The sequence below is a fragment of the Zonotrichia albicollis genome, chromosome 5 (genome assembly GCF_047830755.1).
Source record: "Zonotrichia albicollis isolate bZonAlb1 chromosome 5, bZonAlb1.hap1, whole genome shotgun sequence".
Lineage (NCBI taxonomy): Eukaryota > Metazoa > Chordata > Aves > Passeriformes > Passerellidae > Zonotrichia > Zonotrichia albicollis.
This window is the reverse complement of record NC_133823.1, coordinates 68,668,243-68,686,139: the sequence shown is the minus strand read 5'-3', so window position 1 is coordinate 68,686,139 and position 17,897 is coordinate 68,668,243. Positions and strand designations below refer to the sequence as shown.

At 37.1% G+C, this 17,897-nt stretch overlaps 1 long non-coding RNA gene across 1 annotated transcript in view; it reads left to right on the top strand.

Annotated features, from left to right (window-relative positions):
* The first annotated feature begins 440 nt into the window (after positions 1-440).
* The window catches only part of LOC113459096 (uncharacterized), a 57,105-nt gene continuing 39,648 nt past the window's right edge, over positions 441-17,897 (top strand). Inside the window, exons 1-4 of the long non-coding RNA XR_003379964.2 lie at positions 441-677; positions 10,171-10,285; positions 10,639-10,777; positions 17,647-17,739. This is a non-coding gene — a long non-coding RNA (uncharacterized LOC113459096). The remainder of the gene's footprint in view (positions 678-10,170; positions 10,286-10,638; positions 10,778-17,646; positions 17,740-17,897) is intronic.

Below are 17,897 nucleotides of genomic sequence, written 5' to 3'. Positions count from 1 at the left end.
ATTACTTAAAGAGAAAGTAAGTTTTAACTTTGAGGCTAAGCATTTCTTAAATTTTAGTTGTCAGTTTGAATATCATATAATCTGATGATGTACAAAATTAGTAGGTGTTTTTCTCCATTAGCATCATTATTGCCTGGTGAAAGCAGGACCATGAATAACATTATAACTAGCCAGCATGAGATTTCTTTTGGTTCATTTAATATATAGAAAATATATAATTAAAAAAAAAGGTCTTTATACTGAAACTCTTTGTGTTTCAACCATTTTAATAAATAAGGACTAGGAGTATTTTCCAAGTCACGAAAACTACAAAGAAGAATGACAGATTTATTTTATTTAATTTATTTAATTTGTTTAATTTATTCTCTTTAGGAAGAAACTGTGGGAAGGTGGGAGCTATTTGTGTGTCCTTACCTGCAGTTTCTTTCCCAATCAAGATGGAGGCATCTTGGCAGGACAGTAAAAGAAAGCTCCAACCTTTTACTGCTGAACTGTGCATGTCAGTGGCTATGAGCAGCACATCAGCTGTCAAGGCTGTAAATCCAGCACTCCTCAAGTTGGAAAGGGAACAACCACATATTCACATTTTGTTTCCAAGGTGATGGATGTAAAAAGAATCAAAGCCTTCCACTAAACAAATCAAGGCATTCTTGTGCCGTGCTGCGTAAGTGGTTTAGGTAAGTAACCCTAAACTCTTTCATGACATTCAGAAAAATTCTGTACGGGGTAAGTCTGTAGTCTCAAAAATTCAGGTTTCTGCTCTGCTTGAGCTCTACAAGTTAAAATCACTGAGGGTAGCATAGATACTGCACTAAAGCAGAAATCACAGTGCTGAGCAGCCCTGACTGCCCCAGGCTGCTTGATGCACGCACAGCAGCACAGGCTGATTTCTGTTTTCCATTATCTTTTGACCTTCTGAATGAAATGGAGTTTTGACAGTGAGAAATCTTTATCTTTGACCTGATCCTACTTCATAACATTAGAGTAGAGTTAGCATCAAACAGTGTAAACACACAGGAGGGTCAGAGCTTCCCAGCTTAGTCTATGTCTGATTACAGTTTCATCATTCCTGGCTGCAATAGCTACTTCTTCATTTGTGTAGGTGTTTGGCTCAAAAAAACAGCACTGCTGTCTCGTAGAAAGAGTCTTCAATGTTCTGTAAAAATTGTAAACATAACTTTACAGGTGATAAGTATTCTTATTCCCATCAAGCACACATGGATACTGTTGCACAGACTCTTTGAAAGGATGATTTTCAGATATGGCTGCCTAATACTAAGCAATTAAGGGTCAGATTTTTCAGTTGAGGTGGATATCTGCAGCTTCTGCTGAACAGCAAAATGTCTGGATTTAACTGCCACTATCCAGGAAAGCTACGCTCATTGAAATACCTCATTTCCTCATGACTGCATGCATTATCAGAGTACTCCTTATGCCATGCAGGCAGAGCTGACAGCTTTCTTATAAAAACAAATCTGTCAGTAGGATTTTAATTAGGTACACAAATATATATTTTTCTTAATACCCATTTTGTAAATATGGCCCAAGAATAAAGGTTGGAACACCTTGATAAATATATATAGTAAAAGGCATAGACAGAGCAGGACATAAAGACATATGGCAATATGGACAAAGAAGCTTTCTGGACCAAAGAAATAAATGGCATATGTAGTTTGAACACCTGAGTTAGGACAGTTTAGATGGAGAAGAAAGATAGGCAAATTAAAACCTAAAAATCACTGAAAATTGGTATAGACCTCCCAGGCATGATTTAAAAAGAAAAGAAAGATAAGGAAAGCCTATAAAAAGGATAGATCATTAATCATTGGAAATTCAATTAGTTTATATTGACTGGCTGGAAATTATGGACTTGATAAGGGGTACCTCTTCCTGGAGGACAGGACTCCATTCTGAAAGATTTTGCAGGCTACTCAGTAAAAGCACAGGCTATTTTGTACTTGCTCCTCATATTGCTGGAAAACAAGACAAGGATGATAAATAAGATAAGAGTTGAGAGTTAGCTAGAATCTAGTGATCTCAATATCATCAGAACTTCAAATGCCCTTGAGGGTATAAATATGAAAGACAATATCTCAAAATCACTGGACTTTGAAATATAAATAAATAAAAATAGAGAGGGAGCGCATGTGGAATGAGTTGAGGAAAAAAACAAAGTTGATTAAAATCAGTTTGGGGTTTGGGAATTTAGTGTAAAAAAGTATCTAGATAGCACAGAAGCATCCCTGGGAGCTGGCCCCCAAGAGACCTTGTTTAATGAGAAATGGCTGGATATTTTATTCTCCTGGATGGTGTAGTTTGGAAATAATTTTTGTAGCCTCTTGGGAAATATACTAGTCAAACAATTATTTCTCATGAAAGCCTTGTCTGTTGCTTCAGGAGACATTGTTTACTTACACTGATTCTTTAAATGAGACATTGCAGTGTGAAGGAGAGAGATTACAATAAAGAATGATACTTCTAGAGAAACAGGGGGAAAATGGTGCATTCACTGAAAATGTTAATGACTTTGCAGATCTTCCTGTTAGAATAGGATTAATTTTGTCCTCCCAGAAATAAACTCATCTTGAGCCATGTAAAATCAGCAGGTTGGGAAGAGTAAAGTAGTAAGGTATGCATATCATATTGAAGTCAACAGGGGGTTCTCTTAAAATAAAACGGTATCATAATTTCATAGGACAAGGAAGGCTGATGTTTGTCAGGGCTTGTCTAGATTAAAAGCACTATTTGCTGTGATTTTTTTTTCTTTAGTTTTATTTCTGTGGTCTTCAGTGATCTTAGTAAGAGGCATTGCTTAGGGAATGTGCAATCTGCCAGACTGCAGGTAGCGGAGTCAAAATTTTCTTTTTTCTCTCAGAACTACAAAGCAGCTTTATTATGCAGAGACATCCTGTGTTCCACCTTTTAAGACAATACTTCCTAGTGTTCTGATCTGTGTGTAACCAACAGCTCAGTGGTTAAAACACTTTCATGAACCATTGGAAAATTCTGCTCTATTTCAGTAGTGATGATAGAAATTAAGGCCTCTTGCTCTGAGTGAATGAACACTTGTATTGCTAGGCTATTCATTAGAAATACCAAGGATTCATTTCCAGAAATACAAGAAATTCTGTGGAAATGCTTTTTCCTCCTTGCAAAGTGTTTGAAGTGAGAAAAAATTTAAAGTAATATGAGTATTTTCTGTAACATGTACTTTTTCTGTTAATGGCTTATGTTTATGTAGGGGGATACAATATAAGGTTGTATAGAAAGTAATCTTACCCCTTAAGGAGTTACAGCTGAGCCAATTACTAAAGATTAGGAGCAGGCCTGATGTTAACAGGCCACACCTGTGGCCAATAAGAGCAGTGGTATAAAAGAGTGGATTGGGGGGATCTGGAGTCAGATGGCTGCTGCAAGGACCAGGAACAGTCAGTGCTTGGAGGTGGTGCCTATGAGAAACACTGAGGAGGTATGGAACTCTGAGGGTATGGAATCATTGTGTTATATTGGTAATAGAACTCTTGATATATAAAACAACAAATGGTGATCCCAATGTGATTTGGGACTACATCATATAACACTGTGGATTCGGGGAAGCTGGATTTGAATACTAAACTATTGGCAAAATATATCAATTACAGCTGTTGGTGTTTGTTAAATAGAAGTGTAAAAGACTTTGAAGATAAGTGCTTTGTAAACTGGGAAAAACTATAGAACTGAACTAATGTTTAGAAACATATATAGATATGTATACTATAATATGCTGTTTGAGCACTTGTATAACACTTAGTTCTATGTGAAATGTATAAATGTGTCATAATGTTAATTAATTTGAATACGTACTTCTAGAAATGCTGCAACTCCGTAATTAAGAGAAAAAGGGGGAATTGTAGGGGGATACAATATAAGGTTGTATGGAAAGTAATCTTACCCCTTAAGGAGTTGCAGCTGAAGCAATTACTAAAGATTAGGAGCAGGCCTGATGTTAACAGGCCACATCTGTGGCCAATAATAGCAGTGGTATAAAAGAGTGGATTGGTGGGATCTGGGGTCAGATGGCTGCTGCAAGGACCGGGAGCAGTCAGTGCTTGGAGGAGCTGCCTGCAAGAAACATTGAGGAGGTATGGAACTGTGGTGATAGGGAATCCTTGAATTATAATGATAATAGAACACTTGATATATAAGACAGTATGCTTAGGGAACAATATATTGCATTTTATTAAAATCAATTGTCCTGACATGTATGCGTACACGTCTCCCTTCTTTACACCAAGAGTAGACTTGGGGGTGGGTGTACTTTGGTTTGTGGTTTTTATTTAAGTGTTGAGTGGAAGAACTAATTAATCCTCTAAATCCAGTGGGCTGCCAAGACACTGATCTAGAGAGAACATGGAATGGGGAGGTTGCATCTGTGACGTCATAGTCCAAATATTTAAAGCGTGCTCTTTGCATTTAAGGCAAATTTAATTTTTGTTCAGCTAAATGGTTTCCAGTAACAGTAGAGTGTAATTGTTGCTTTCATAAACCAAAAGCTTCCTGCTGTGAGCCATTTTCCTTTTCCAGAATGCTGCCTGGAACTTTGGCCTCAGCCTACAGTGATATCTGAGGAGTTTCACATTAAAAATTCCATCAGCTTCCTACTCAGTGTTTGGCAGGACATTAATGTACTAATATCTCAAGATGTTTGCTTTTGGAACTTTAAGAAGTTTGATAAGGCAATTCTAAAAGAGAGGAGGAGCAGTTCAGGTATAGGGCTCAGAGAATAAACAGCTAATCCTATTTCCTTAAGGTGACTTGGTGGTTAAAGAGACATAAATTACAACTAGACACAGTCAAAATAACTGAGATATTTCCAATAACAGGACATTTCAGTTGACACAGATAGTGAACAATACTCATACAATCTTTTTTCTAGGGCTTGTAGTCTAAAATCTGTAAAGCTTCTTGGGTTTTCCAATCTTGATGCTGAAGTACTTGGTAGAAAAAAACTATGTAGTTTTCATTGTCTAAGTCTGCAAACACAGGGAGGGAGGGATGAAGGAAGGAAGTGGTTCTATCAGGGAAATGTTTCACTGGTTTTGGTTAAAATAATGAACATTTGATGATCGTTTATCAGATCAAATTAATTTTGCAAATTAACCTGTGGCACTACAGAATGTGGATTTTCTTAATTACGGCAATGTGGTTTCCATTGCCATTCCATTATTACACCATCCTATTTATGACTTTATGGTAATAACTGCAGGGCATAATTTTCACTGATATTATCACACCCCAAATTGCTAATTCTGCTGCACATTATTTCATAGAAGCTCTTAGGTGCACCTGCTAAGAAGGTATACTGCAAAGTTTAATAATGTTTCAAAGAGAGATTAAAAATTAAGAATGTCTAGAGATTATTAATTGATAGCATCTAGATGCAAGATTGACTTCTCTCATTATAGTGGTAAACTTTGGTGTAAGATATGATAGTATTAATGTTTCCCACTGTTTGTCATGGAAAGTTAAGTATTTAATTTGGCCAAACTAATTCAGTTTGTTTTCAAAGACTAACTCAGTAAAACCTTCCTCAGTGCTTTCAGTTTTCTCTTTCAGAGCTTGAACACAAGTCCATGCAATTTTCCCCAGCCAGGGCACGCCCACACAGGTGAATTAAATTCTTTGCAGTTGTACTGGAGAGTGAATACTGGAAATAGCAAAAAATCACAACTACTAAGTGGCATTGTGCTGGTGCAGCATGTGGTGTGTGCACAAATTAAGGTTTCTGGGATGTTAGGAAGGAGTTTGATGTCTTTTTGTTTAGCCTATGTGACTGTGACCATCAAATGAAGATGTCACAGAGCTTTATCTGCTGCAACATCAGCCAGTGCTTTGCAGATTTGTTCAAGTTCTGGCTTTTCTGATTTGAACAGATTCCATGTTTTACTCAATTCACCTCAATGCAGCTCATTCTTTTGCACTCCTTAGTAGCCACTGAAGCCTCCTCAATTATATTGAATTATTTTTCTGGCAGATGTCCCAGGTTCATGAGATGTTGACCATAACAGCTTCAAAAGCCCAAACTTTTTTTAAAAACCCCAACTATTGTTGTCACTCAAAGACCCACTATGAGTACTTGTTGTAAAGGAACTTTATGGCTTCTGAAAAACCTCACACAGAAGCAGCAAGGACTACATTTTTAACTGTGGGCAAGGCATGATAATAATTTTGAGAACCTAAATTTGAGCAAGTAGTCCCTGGCACCAGAGGAATGCCAGTCATTTTATTTTGCAGTGGGCAATTAAAATGCATGAGTCTAGAATCCTCTCTGGGTTTGTGAGATAAAACACCATGAAGTTGAAGTGGAGCTTCCCTTTGATTCCGAGGAAAGTCCTAACTCTGTTTGATTATAAGGTCCTGCACAAATCCTCCAGGGAGGTAAGCAGAGGTCCCTGCGCGTTGTGTCTGTCATAATTTTCTTATAACAGCTCTATTATGGATAAATCCCTGGAATTCAGCTGTAAAGCTCAGCAGGTCCCCTCCTGATATCCTTCACGTTTGGATAATTAACTGAGCTGTTTGAACAACAGAAACTTTATAATGTTCAGCAGTGGGAGTCTAGCAGCTGATCAGCTTTACCTTCATCAGCACTTGTCATTTTAACACTTGAAGGGTAATGTTTCAGGATGAATATAATCTTCAGCAGGAAAAGAAAGGATTTTAAATGTACAGGAAAATAAGGGCTTCAATAAATTTGTTATGCAGAGACTAATGCTCCTTGTGTTGCATTGCTCATGTACTCTGTGCTGCTGCCTTAAGAAGGATTTAGTCAACCTTGTATCTCCACAAAACAGGCTTTGCTTCATTGCAATGGAAAAACAAGTGAAGAATCCTCACAAAAGCATCCCTGACATCCTGAGAAATGGCATGCAGGAAACCTTCGTGCTGATCACAGCAGTCTTACCCAGACAAAAACTCAATTTGTTTAGAAAGAGTAAAATTAAATAACTTCCTATTTTTTTTCTTCAATTCTTTTAATAGTTAAAAATTACCAAGCCTCTCTGCATAGCTCAAACAAGAAGAGTTGTTGGTTTCTACTGAAATTCAGGTCTGTAGGACACTGAAATGTGATCCTAATTGACATTTATTTATTTTCAGCTGCCACAAAGACCCTTTGTAATTAAGAGTGGTTCGTAAATCACGGTGCATTACTTACAAGCCTACTATTGCAGTAGAAAATTAATAATTATAGTGAGATGTTCTTTTGAGACAGCCAAACACAACTGGGATAGGAAATATGCTTTAAAATATATGCACAGGAGTTAGAAATATCCACATTTATTGGAGCAATTTAATCTAAATTTAATGACCTACAGTTCAACAACCAAAATAATCCTCTTTATTCATTATTCTTAAGTTTCTGGATGCACAGAGTCCTAAGGAACATAAATATAACCTGACAGTGTACTGTAAGTTTAAAGAAAATGAATTATCTCAGTGCAGAGAATTTTCTATCTCCTGGTTAAAAACATTTCCATGGGTGAGTTTGTAAGAAGAGGCATTGATTCCCACGAGACTGACAGAGATGGGGTTACAATGCACTGGGTTAGGTCAGGTTGGTGTTTGCCTTCTGAAGAGAATTGCTCAGCATTTGCTTCCTTCCCTCCCGTGACCCCCGTGGCTGGGTAAGAGCAAGCACAACAAATGCTGGGTTGTGTCAGAGTGGCTGATAGCAGAGAGGCTGTTCTGAGCCATTCTGAGCACAAAATAGGCTGCTTTCTGGGAGATAAGTACAGTGCCTTTTCTGCCAAAGAGGTGCCAGTTTCTCCAGGTCTTTGTGCTCCTCTGAGAAGTGAACTTATTCTTCGACAATACAAGCAATGTCTAGGCTTGTTAGCATGGCCTCCCATGATGATAATTCCTTATTCTAATAGAGTGAAAGAATATCTGGTATAGTTAGTCACTCTACAGCCAGGTGAACTTAAATATTTCATTAAGACAGAGGCCATTAAACTGTACCTGCAGTTAGATAGAACAAAACTCAGTGTTAAGCATATCAGGGTTCTCTCTGACACCTTTCTCATATTGCTCTGCATAATTTTTCGTAATACTTAAGGAATATCTCATCTTTCTTATGAGTGCCTTGTGTTAGAATTGTCTCTGCAATGCTCAACTAAAAAAAATTATATACTGAAAGGCTTTAATCACCTATTAGAGCTCAGATAAGCCAATATTAAAATACATTTATGCACGAACAACTAATAACTAATAACTGAAAGAAATTACATGCAACTTGAGAAACCATTTCTTAATTGTTGCTCATTAAAATAAATTATGGTATAATATCCCATTTACAATGATGGAAATAGAATATAGCAGCAGTTGTGCTGTCAATTTAGCTTTCATTCTGGCTTTTTATGGCAGTTATGTTTTGAAAATAATTTGTCCTGATCAGATGGTGTTATATTTTACCAGCTAACAGCTACACCTCCTTGCAAGCATATCCTTAGAGAGGCATTGGGTTAAACATTAAAACTTACACTTATTAGAGCTAATTGAATGTTATTGTAGTGAACATAAGGAGATGTTGCTGTGGTTCAAACAATCTGCAAATCTATAGATCCTTACAGTTGCATTGGTGTCTACAGCTTCATTTATTGTAGGCCATACAGGACTTTTTTAGAGAGCTGGTGTGGAAAAATTAACTGAACATAAGATAAACAGCAAATATTTTGTTATTATTGCAGTGAAGGTTCATCTCGTTCAGGGAATGTGGCTTTTGAATCAGTTGTGAGGAATCTTGGTACTGTGCATCTTCAGCTGGGTGCCTCACCTGGATTTAGGGACACCTGGACCCAAAGGAGGAGAGCAAACCACCAAATTGGGAGCCCGCTGATCATCTGCTTGTTCCCAAATATTAGGAGTCCTTCAGGATCAGGCCCTGATTGATGTGAGGCTTTTGCTTGATTTCACTAACTCATAAGGACTCAAATATAAAGCAAATTTGGGTTTTCTTGTAATCCAATCACAATTTACCACTTCTTTCTTTCTTTGTTGTTCAACTGATGTCTCAGGTGCCAACACAATAAGCAGACAGGAAAAAGGATTTTTTGTTTTAATCAGAAATTAAATAATGTCAATTATCTACATTTCAATACTATTATTCTAACTTTATTTTACATTTTTCATGGTTCAATTCTTAGTTTAGTTAATTCCACTGTCTCAAGCTGGTTCTGTAAAGGATAACTGCAGCTTAAATTATGGAGATGTCCACTCTATGCAGTGGAATCAGAGTTTTCTGTAGTGACATCGGACTGAGCTGACAGAAAATATGACTGAGAACCTTTCAATGTTTATAGCTAAGCTTCTCCTTTATCAGACTTATTTATGTTTATTAGAGAGCATACAGGAAAGGCAACAGATTTGTTCTAATGGGTTTCCCAAACAGCTGCTCCATGAGTGGAGCTGGGGATGTTGAAAGAAGCTTGCTCTCATCTACTCCTCCTTTTTGCCATGATCTCTGCTTATTATAGGCATGTTTGCATTACTGACTCTGCCCTGCAAAGCCTTGACTTTGGGGGCTAATAAATGTTTTCCTGCTTTCACCCCAGCTTTAAATATTTGTCTCTGTTCGCCTGTGAGCAAGTGCCTGCCCTTCAGGAGTGTGTGGCATGCAAATAATTAGTGCTTGTCAAGGGAGGGAAAAGGAGAAAGGTGAGAAATGCAGTGCACATCTAAAATGAAAATGGGAGTCAGAGACATTTGGATGAAAACCCGTAAATGTAAAAGCTGCAAAAAAATTTCTATTTTCAGTGACATTATAAACTGGAATCTGCCTCGTGTTTCTGCTGTACTATTCAACTGTACAAGTAAATTTTTTAGGTTGCACTTTAGAGACTTAATGCTGTAGAATATCTATCTCTTTGCTTCACTTATTGTTTCTCTAAGGGGTTGCTACAAAAGGAAGCAAAAACCCTTTGTACCAGAAGCTCTCTGTCATATAAGTTATCTCCTTCCATCTATAGTACTACTTTACAGGCTGAAATAAAATGTAGATAAAAAGAGTTTGTGCCATTAGATGAACCCTCTCAATCTCTTTTTTTTTTTTTTTCTGGGGAAAGGGAACTGAGGGAAGAAGATCATTGTTGTTTATTTTACAAGTTATTAAACCCTTGTTTTATTTGTATTCAGTACAGAAAACTGAGACTTAAAAGTTTGGAAGCCTGGAAAGAAAAGGAGGGGCCTGATAAAATACAGGCAAGAAAGAGAAGAAAGGAAGTGAAATAGAGAGGAATACACTAAGAAGGTAAGGTAAAAAAAAAAAAAAAGTCACAAATGCATCTATGTCAATGTGAGCTATTCTCAGAATTATTCCTAAACTTTGTTACATGAATACATTCAACCACTGAAACTTATCAATTATCATGGAGAAGAATTAAGGTTGATCTCCAGCTGCACCATTCCTGATGTCAAAACTATGTGATAGGCTCTTTAGTTCGACTAAATCTTTGCCATTTTTTGTACAAATTTGTTACCTTGTGTTGTGCGTTTCATAGGACAGAGATGACAGGATTGATAAGGTTCATCATCCTGAGTTCCATTATTATACATCCACAGTTCTTTTTTAACTATTATTATATTGCTTTCTTTTCCTTAAAGGATGCTCAAAGTGATTGAGGCTGGAACTGTGATGTTTCCAATAATTTTAAATATCTGACCTGAGACGAACTGGATCTGAATTTTTAGGCATGCCATGTCCTGCTAATGAGCTTTCAGCTACATCTGGTTTTCTGGGCAGGTAGGACCCTTGTCTTTTCTGTTTGAGATACAGACTGTGTTTCTTTGGGTACCAAATGCAATATAGCAGCCTCCTTCTACATCTGATCATGGTCCACCTGCTGAGCCATTAGAGTTCCCAATTCCAAATCCAGCCCTGTGATCCATGGGAAAGCATAATTTTGGCTCCATATTTCCTCCCTCTTGCCTGTCCAAGCAGTCAGAAATAAATTACTGTACATAAGGCTGTGGAGGAATCCTCCCTTTTTCATCTCCTGTCAGGAGAAGTTCTCTGCTTCTCCAAGGAGGGAAGTGGTTGATGTCAGGTCTTTTCAGATCTAAACATCTGCCTGCCAAGCCTGGCACTCACTGTTTTAGAAAAATCAGTGTTTTGACTTTCATGTATTCAGGATACAAGTGGTTTTGACTTAGGCTATAGGCCTTTAGATTTTTAGAAAACCACGCTTCAAACCTCTGAGGTGCAGTAATGCAAAAAGAGGCACTTGAAGAAGCCACTAGAGGAAAAGTGTGATTTAAATTAATTCCCTGAACCAAAGAATCACTGTACAGCAGAGAGAAGGCATTTCACACACACACGTATTTTTATATATTGCTATCTAACCAGAAGTGAATTCTTTTCCTTTCTTGATAACCAGTGCAAAAATGCTGTCCCAACACCATATTCCTCTAGCTCATCACACTCCTGTGTCCTATTTCTTCATGTGCTCCATTCAGGTCAGAGATGGAAAAAAACCTCTGTTTTTCATTGCATTGACAAGCTGTCATTCAGTCCCTGGGGTGAATGGTAGCGTGATGCCAGTTCAACACACAAGGAGTTGTTTACATTTCTAGTAATTTTAATTGAATGTGTTAAATTAATAGGCACATTCCAAGACAAATACAACCAAGATTCCAATCCAGAAAAAAAAAAAGGCATTTCAATCATCACTTGGTATCCATACCCAGATTTAACTGCTGCAGAAATGAGATTGAAGAGGTATCTGCAACCTTATCTTTGACCCTGTGTCCATACAGCCTCTACAGCACTGAAGAAAGCATTCAAAATACCATTTTCCAAGCCAGAATTTGCTTTTTTGACATTAGGCTGCAAACAGCATTTTGTAGATCAGCTAAAAGGCCACCTCAGCATACAGCATTCCTTGCTTTTGCAGCCCTTGGGTTTAAAGGGAAGAAAATATTTGACCTCTTCTTTACAATTTTTATTGCTGCAAGAGAAACATTCCATGTTAGACACTTGGCTGTTAGACATTTGCCATTGGTCTGGATGGAAAAACAGCTTGGATCAAGTAAAATGCTGTTTTTTCCTTTCTTTTAAATGTATTCTTATGGCATATTTACTGTACAACCAGTGGATGCTTTGCCAAGTTAGGATTAGGATTGAAAAAATAAGGTTCTGTGAAAGAAAAGACCTAGAGTTTATTAAAGTAAGAATTTGGCTAGTACCCCTCCAGGGAGCTGCAAAGTATTACTGACCTATAGATAATGCAGAAAGGATAAGAATCTTTATGGAAAACATCTCCCTGCTTGAATAAATAAAGACATTTGGTTGGGACAGTAGAAATATCAAAAGCATGGTACAATAAAACTCAAATTGTACTGCTGCTATAAATCAGTATTAAAGCAAATCTGAATTGTATTTTCTGTAAATTCACTTTCTGTCCATCTGCAAAAAAAAAGACAAACTTAAAAACTAAAAAAAAAACCCAACAAATAAATCCAAAACAAAAAAACCCCATCCCAAAATAAAAATTATAAAAACAACAAAAAAAATTTCCAACCCCACAACATGATTTTGATATTATCCTGGTGCCACTTTTTGACATCTCCTTTGCAATTGGAGCTGGAAGAGCAGAGGTTGCAATTTCACACTGTTGCCATCTGCAGACATTTCCCCTCTAATAATGGAGAAATTCTGGTTTTTAGAACACACTGAGCTCACATTATCAGCCCTTCTTTTGGAAGGATCTGCCATCTTCCATAGGAGTGGATCTTTCTTCCCTTTCTACTGCACATTCTTTTTCTGTGGGTGCTCTTCCACATAAAAATCTTCCTTCTGCTGCTGAACAGTGGCTGTTTCCAAAATAATTTTCTTCTTATATTTTTTTTCTTTAAATGATGTGTTAATGAAAAGGTAAGCACACAAAAAAAGAAAGATTAGAGGGCATTCTTACTGCAATAGGCCTTTAAGTGCTTTTATATTTCAATACTGAAAAACAAATGTTAATATTACAGTAACCTGAGTTTAACCTCAGAACGCTGCTGTAAGGGGCAAATATATCATTATCTCCATTTACCAGTGGTAGCCTGAAGCAGAGATAGATTTTTGTGTGTCTGGCCCAAGGTCATGCAGAAATGCTTTAGCAGAAGTATAATTAGATGCAAGATCTCCTGAGTTCTAGTCTAATATTTAATAGCTGTCCTTTCTGTGCTTTTAATGGTAATGGGAGGCATTTATACTTACCTAGGAGAACACTAGCCTGAAGAAATTGTTCTTTTCCAAGAATGGCAGTCAAGAATTGTTGCACTGTCTGTGATGGCTTCTCTCGACCTCATCACACAGTTGGCTAAATTTTTCTGGGCTTAAACTCAGTAATAAAAAAATCCAAGAGGTTGCAAAGTGCAATTCAGCAGGGCCTGTGTGGTTAGCATTGTGAGGGCCCAGCTTGCTGTTGCTTCAGCGTTGTGAATGATATGTATTCTGTTTAGGAATAGAGAGGAAATATTTTTTTCCTGCTGTTTTTGGCTGCTGGCCTTTTATCAGTCCATTTTAGGAATGAGAAGTCAAGCAGGTTACTGGGGGTGTATGCATCAACAATGTGTGTGATACTTTCTGCAGAGTCAGCTAATTTCTTCTGGGCCACCAAAGGTAAAATGCCTCCTTGCTCTTCTGAAAGCTGAGAGAGAGGAGAAACACAATTATTCATTGTCAGAAAGATGTGGCAATAGATGAAATCAGAGATTTTTTGATTCTTTTGCCATTGTTTTCTGCTGTCAATATTAATTGTTTGTTTTCTGTAGCAGAGCAGTGCTTTCAAGGCCTCTGTTCTGCATTTATTCCACCATATGTGTTCACCTCCATGTGGTTCCACCATGGACTGAGCTACGACTTTCAAAGCTCAAATATGTGTTTTTAGTATTTATGCTTCTGATGGCTGTATCCTTCATTAAAATGTATTTTATGTACCAAAGATGTTCATGTAGGGATGTCACAAAAGGATTCAGAGAAGAGAAACACTATTATTCATTGTCAGAAAGATGTGGCAATAGATGAAATCAGAGAAGGAGGTTTGTTCATTCTTTTGCCATTGTTTTTTCTTGTCAATATTATTTGTTTGTTTGTTTTCTGTAGCAGAGCAGTGCTTTCAAGGCCTCTGTTCTGCATTTATTCCACCATATGTGTTCACCTCCATGTGGTTCCACCATGGACTGAGCTACGACTTTCAAAGCTCAAATATGTGTTTTTAGTATTTATGCTTCTGATGGCTGTATCCTTCATTAAAATGTATTTTATGTACCAAAGGTATACATGCAGGGATGTCACAAAAAGATTCGGAAGTTCAATTAAGATTTTACAGGAAAAATATAATCAGTCTTAGAGGTGCAAAATACTTCTTTGAAGCCTCACGAAGTTGCTTAGAAAAAAAACCCAAACAATTGTGAAGTTTCTGTATATCACATTAATATCTGTATTGCAAAAGATTGCCACTTATATGGAAATTAGGTTTTTGTTCAAACACAGCAAGTGATGCAGTTCCACTAGTGACACTGAGCATGGAAACATCTGTAAAAGATATTTCTGAGATGTGAGGCAGTGTTAAACGGTGGGTTCATTGTTGATTTTTAAATTTTTCCATTGTTCCGGTGCCACATTGTTGAATTTAAGTTCACTGCTATTCCGAAATGTCTCTTCGTGAAATTCAGCAATGGTGACAAAGACAGGACCAAGCTCCTTACACAAGATATGTTACAAACCAAATATAGGCTGCTATAACCTACTTGCTAATAAAAGTCCACAGGAAAATGGTGAATGACACAATTTATTTGTCCTTGCTGAATCCAGAAAAGACTTAATTCTTTAGTAATGTCACCCAATAGATGGCAGCAGCATCTTTATAATGAAATGCTCTTTTAGCAAATACAGAGACATTTGGGATGAATTTCAGCTTCTGCCTGCCAATTGACAAAAGGAATATGGTACTTTTAAGAAGTAGCATTATAGGAAAACATAGCAAAGTGCATTTTTTCTAATGGACTTTTGTCAGTTCTACTTAATGCAACCAAAATTTCGTTCACTGGGAGTGCTGCTATTCACACTAATCAAGAAGAAAGAGTCCAGGTTGAATGGTTCCAAATGGTCATTGATTCCTGACTGCAAAATGCCTTGTTTCTCTTTATTGAGCAAAAGCTGCAAGAGGAAATCTCCATCCCATTATGAGAAATGTAGAAATATTTCTGCACACGGTGCATGTGAATATTCATGGGTGAATATACATACAGCAGTCCTCAAGCTGTCAATTGACCAAAAAAGAACTTACAGGATAAAACATTTTTAAATATGCTGTTGTTGCATAGCTATTATTTAAGAAAGAAAGATGAATAGATCTGTATATGAATGCTAGGAAAGATGACTCTACATAGACAAAGATAAACACTAAAAACATGAACACGTCAAGATCAACTATAACTCCATTCACAAGTAATTCATATATTTGACAACAATTGTTGCCTAATTTAGTGGAAAACTTAAAGTCAGGTGACTGATTTTCACATTTTGTTTCAAGAAAATGCTTCAAACTCATTGATCGTTCTGAATGCCAGCACTGTTATATTCAGAGCAAAAAAAGATTCCTGCTTGGAAAATAAAAAAAAAAAAAGAAAGGTTGCTGATCACTTTCAGAATAATCTTCTCTTTCTCCATTTGAAAATGTAATTAATTGTTTAGATGCCTATTTACCAGATGTAAATATTGTGGGTATTTTTAATTCCTGACTCTGAAAATAATAACAGAATGTGGTCACCAGAATCACCTCGCCACACACATAGTGTTATTTTCTCAGCAATAACAGTACTGTCATTAAAATAATCCTGTTTGCAATTCTAGAAAATACATTCTATATCTTTACATGCTTCTTTATGATTTTAAGAATAGATTGGCATTTTTTTAAAGATAAAATAAATTAAAGTGTATTTTGAAAAGAAAATTGTATAACACTATCAGAAGAGCAAAAGCTTCTGTTCAGCATATTCTGTGACATTTTATGTCTTTCCCCCACTAAAATACCTTGACTTTGAACAGGGCACTTTGCATTAAGCAGAGAAACCCCTATGCACCCATAATTACAGGCAGTTGTTAATTTTTATAAGCAGTGCATGATTTTGGAATAATTAAAACCGTAAAATCCATTCTGCAATACTGTTCTTATTTGAAAGAGGAATTTTAAAATTAGAATAATTAAGGTGAAAATATCATAACCTCCTCTCTTATTGACAAGCTAAATCACGTAAAGTAAGAGCTGGCTGAATTCTCTGTTCTTTTGAAATGCTCTCTAAAAAAATTGGTGAGCTGTAGTTCAGACTGATGCTTGATGCCTAATTAGTTGTGTGTGGAACTGCAGTGCAATGATTGTAGCAAGATGCAAACTAATAGCAGTTATACGTTATATTTTTAACTTTTGAATATAAGCATAGGAAAATGGAAAGGGCAATTGGAAGGAAGATGAAATTGGGATTTGTGAAATTTTACAGATATGTGGTAGGGAACCTAATGATCATCCATTTCATGTGGCCATCTTCTAGGAAAGCTGTGGTGAAATTACTGATGAGGAGTTGAAATGGTGGAGCAAAAGAAGAGCTTTGATACAGGAGGAGACTACAGTTCTTTAATGAAGGACAGGGCAGGTTCATTTGGGGGCTGTTTGCAGATGCCCTTGCCTGGTTGTGTTGATTTTGGTACTGCAAATTCCATTTTTGCTCCCCAAGAGGTCCTTGAATGAAGACAGCACAGAAAGGGGTAAACACCCATTTTTTTCTCAGTCCAAGATCTGCACCTTCACTGATGAATCTTCCAGACATGATGCAGCACTCTATTTGTGCAAAAAAAGTGAGAGCAATTGCTTTGGTTGGCACCAATCCTGCCAAATTTTGAGCACTTAATTGAAAATCCTGATTAGCAGCATAGTTGTCCTGGGTTCTTGTGTAAATCAATAGAGAGAAGCTTCTGGAGGGCAATTCAGGCCTTCCATTGACTCTGTCACTGCAGGACAAACAGCCTTTCTCCACTGAGCCTTAATCATCTTTTTGCTAACAAATGGTTGTTATGCTGTTTCACATTATAGGGGTGAGGTTCAAAGTTTTTAAAAACCAGACTCTTAAAGTGGCTCGTTTTTCATTTTCGTGCCATAGCAGAATTTTTATTTCCTCTGTCTCCCTTTTCTACCATTCTTTATATTGACCTGCTCTTAATGTTTGGGTGAACGTACAGGAATCAAAACTCTCATTCAGAACATGATTTCCAAGGATGAAAAAAAAAAATAGGTAAACTGTTACAAAAAATGTTACAATATTGGTCCTTTGAAACATCTGAAGAAGTCCAGTCTTTTCTTGAAGATTTTTAAACAGTGGCATGAAAGGTAATGGATAGCTGCTCTCTGCCTTGAATTGAACTCTTTCATAACACTCCTTAAAGTTGTTTGTATTTCTCCTTGTTTTTCCATGAATTTTGTCATTCTGGGTTTTATATGCACACTGAATTCTCTCTCCCATTCCCAAACACAACCCCACTGCAGACAATGACCTGTGATGGATTAATTTGCTATTTTTGAGCAATGACTTTACTCATTTCTTGCGTTCCCTACCTCAAATTCCCTGCAGGAATCAAAGCCTGGAGAGTCTTAGACCTGGAGATCAGAGCTGCAGGCAGACTTGGCAAGCTCCTGACATCCATCTCAGCTCCATGTTCAGCTGGTGAGATCACAAATTTTCTGTTCCCTGCCTTCAGCACTGAAAAAAGCAGTGCTTTGGTTTTGATGTGAGGGTTTTGAATTGGTTGGACCAGGCTGGGCTTTCACTCTCAGGTCCAGCTCAGGTTGCTTGAAGTGGTACAGGCGTTTATTTTATTTTTT